This window comes from Corvus brachyrhynchos, unplaced genomic scaffold, assembly GCF_000691975.1.
Source record: "Corvus brachyrhynchos isolate BGI_N302 unplaced genomic scaffold, ASM69197v1 scaffold125, whole genome shotgun sequence".
NCBI lineage: Eukaryota > Metazoa > Chordata > Aves > Passeriformes > Corvidae > Corvus > Corvus brachyrhynchos.
The window spans coordinates 353,782-357,495 of NW_008238342.1; the positions used below are offsets into that span (position 1 = coordinate 353,782).

Consider the following 3,714-nt stretch of genomic DNA (forward strand, 5'->3'; position numbering starts at 1 on the left):
CACACACCCTACAGAGTGCACACACACCCTACAGAGTGCACACACACCCTACAGAGCACACATACCCTACAGAGAGCACACACACCTTACACAGTGCTCGCACCCCTTCGTGCAGCAGGGCCATCCAAAGCCTGGGCAGCAGGAGAGCGCTTCGCACCCCTTCGTGCAGCGGGGCCATCCAAAGCCTGGGCAGCAGGAGAGCGCTCAGCTCCCGGAAGGGTTGGAGCGCTGGAATGAGTTCCTGGCAGGTGGATTAAGAGCAGGGAGGAGCTGATGGGATCTGCATTGCAACCAGGAGATGTAGCGAGCGTGTGCTGTTGTTATTTATGTGCTCTGATTGCACCAGGCAGGGAGGGGGAAAGGCAGGGAGATCGCTCAGGATCCGAGCAAACTATTCCAGCAGGAAGGAGCCACCGGCTGCTGGCCCTGCCTGGCACAGCCTGGGCACACAGCTCAGGGATGTGCCCTCCTGCAAGTGCCCCTGTCCCCCTCTGCAGACCCCTCCCCACATCACTGGGCCTCCCAGGCTTTCCTGCTTTTCCCACAGGGCTGTACAGCTCCAGGCCTGCTGGTTTGGAGCTTTTCCCATGCAATCACCTTTTCCCAGGTGTGCTCGAACTCCTAAGGCGATCTGACTGCGTTTCAGCGCTGCTGGTGCCTCCCAGCTGTCCCGTTGGTATGCTGGCAGTGCTTCCCCCCTGTTTGCCTTATTTATAATTTAACCCATGCCAAAGGGTTCTTTTCATCAATGTAAAAAATGAACACTTATAGAAATGCATAGGTTTTAAAGTGCTCAGCAGTTGGAGTTGTTGTAAGAACTAGCCCAGGGAATAAATGGCTCCTTCTCCCATTAGGCTCAAAGGCCATTTCCATTTGCTGAATGGGATTCATGCCTGCTCCCACCACACACAACTGTTTCTCTGCTCTTCCTTCAAGCTTCAAGGTCTCCCTAAATGCTGTATTACCACTGTTGAAACTCCACAGTTTGGAATGTGCTCAGAGGAAATCTGGCGTGTTACATTTAAGTACCAATTGCTTCTGTTATAATGGCATTAATCTTTGCCTTTTTGCTATGTCTGAGCCAGGATAATGAAAGGAGATTCCCCTCTTTCTCAGCCACTGGATCCTGTGAGACGAAAACAGAGCTTGGGAGCTGCAGGCAAAGCTGGTTCCCTGCTGTTTCTGAATGCCCTGTCCCCCACCAGCCAGGCATGGAAAAGACAAGGTGGCCTGTGCCCGCATGGATGGAATCCCCAGGATTGCTGCCTGGCTGTGCCAGGCTGTCCCTGAGCTCCCCTCCTGTCCCACACTCCACACTCCTGACCTGCCGTGAGCTCCCAGCACCGAGGGAGGTTGGGCTGTGAGGAAGGTGCTGGAAAGGCACAGCCCATGGCCAAAGGCTGCCTCTGCCAGGATTACTGGTGGTGATGGAGACTGGGAATTGGGCCAGGACACCCTGGTGCTGGTATTGTACAACACAGAGCTCTCAGCAACTTCCATCTGCAGAGCATCAAGCAGGGCTGATCCTGTGCCTTTAATGTCTATCACTCATGTCTCCACTGCTGAGCTTCCCTTGGGAATTTTACTTTGGATTTCACCCCACAGTCCACGTGCTCTCCAGACAGAACCTCTTAAAATACAGTCCAAGGCAGCTCACCTGGCAGAAAGGGTGACGTAACACTGCAACAGAAAATGCTAATGAGTTCCAAATTGTGTCAGGAAAATCAATGCTCATCCTCCAGAAGGTTTTTATTGGACAACTTTCTTCTTGACTTGGTTATTGTTCCAGAATCCTACAAAATGAGAGGAAAAGAGGAAAGTAAGCAAGTGCAGTGCATGACAAACAAGCTGATTCTTAAGTCCAACATAAAACTTGAGGGTTTAGAACAGGCTTTAAATATTGGAGATTATAAACTGAGAAGATGGAAAGCAGACACAGTAAAACAGGAGAGAGAACACAGGAAAGATCTGCTTTTAGCAGGTTTTTGTTGCACAAATATTTTTGTTAAACTAAAGCCAGTCCTTCATCCTTCCAAGTTTCTGGTGGAGAAGGACACTTCCCAAAAGCCTCAGGAACCAAACCTCACCAGCAGGAGCTCAGTGGGCCTGGAGCTCATGGCTCAGGAGTGGCTCTTCCCCTTCTCAGGGGTGGTGGGACTTGCAGCCCTTCAGCATTTGTGTTCTCTCTGCTCTCCCAATTTTGTGGAGGGCAGGAACAAGGAGCAGGGATCTCTTCCATCCTTTGATCATTTCAACCGTGGAAGAATTTCCCTCAGTCCATATGGGGAGACCTTTATGATGCTTCAATGTCAGTGCAGGGATTTCTCTCCCTGGTCCCAGGAGGACCCACAGGTGCTTTAAGCATGTTTGAACCACATGCAGGGACACATCTCAGCCTTTTCCAAAGTGATCTCCCACCTTTCCACCATGGCCTTAAACATCAATGGATTCTGCGCTGGAAGGAAAGTGAGGGGTAAGGCTGTCCTGTATTGTTTCTTTTAAAGGTTGTGCTTTTGCAGCTTCTCCTCCACCAGAAACTTTTCTGACGTGCTTTAAACCTTAATTTCTTTCCAAGATTTTCTTTCTCTGAGGTAGTTTGCTTGGCTTCTTCTCTCATAGGTGGGCAGTCCCGTAACAGATGACAAGAGTGCCCTGAACAGCCACGTCTGCTCCCTCCAATTGTCACAAGCAATGAGCAACCTCCTGAATTAGCAGCTCCATCAGCATCAGAATGAGGTGCTACAAATCCCATTAGATTACTCACGATGCACACAAGACCTGCCCCCAGTGTCATCAATATTTACCCCAACTGAGGATTGCACAGAAGTGTAAAAAGGAGAAGCCCAGCACGGAGAATCTGATGGCTGCCTTAGCTACTCACTCAATGTGCTTTTTTAACAACTCCTTCAGATCTCGTCTCACAGGAGCCCTTCACATTGACAAGTTTAACTCAGGAATGACCCCTACAACAACTCCGCTTCCAGCAGCTTCTTAAAGCCTAAGCTTAAATGAATGAGGTTCAATGAATAACATGAGCTGTGTAATGTTGCTGTCAAATCATCACAGAACAAGGCTTTAATCTGTGGTCAGATCCAAACCCTTCCAATCAAACTCCAGCCCCAAATTTGGAGGCTGCAGAAGCTTGGACTTGGCTTAGCCCTTATATTCACTTGGGCTTGACAAACACCACCATTTCTGAAACTGGGGTTAGGGGGACTCAAACACAAAGGGTACCCAAAGCTGGTCCTTTGGTTTCCAGCAAAACAACTGTGGTTTGTAGACAATTGGGATGGATTTTCCTGGGAATGGAGCAAATTATTGGAAAATCACAGAATCCCAGAGTGTTTTAGGTTGGGAAAGACCTCCAAGGTCACTGAGTTGTTAACCCAGCACTGCCAAGGCCACCACTGACCCCTGTCCCCAGGTGCCACATCCCCACAGCTTTTAAATCCCTCCAGGGATGAGGACTCCACCACTGCCCTGGGCAGCTGTGCCAAGGCTGGACAGCCCTTTCCAGTAAGAAATATTCCCTAATGTCCAATCTAAACCTCCCCTGGCCCAGCCTGAGGCCGTTCCCTCTCCTCCTGTCCCTGTTCCCTGGCAGCAGAGCCCGACCCCCCCGGCTGCCCCCTCCTGTCAGGGACTTGTGCAGAGCCACAAGGTCCCCCCTGAGCCTCCCTTGCTCCAGGCTCAGCCCCTTTCACGCTCCCCCCG

At 50.6% G+C, this 3,714-nt stretch overlaps 1 long non-coding RNA gene across 1 annotated transcript in view; it reads right to left on the minus strand.

Moving 5' to 3' along the window:
• Window positions 1-1,501: 1,501 nt before the first annotated feature.
• LOC108446933 overlaps window positions 1,502-3,714 on the minus strand; it is a 35,734-nt gene continuing 33,521 nt past the window's right edge. Inside the window, exon 2 of the long non-coding RNA XR_001862276.1 lies at window positions 1,502-1,793. This is a non-coding gene — a long non-coding RNA (uncharacterized LOC108446933). The remainder of the gene's footprint in view (window positions 1,794-3,714) is intronic.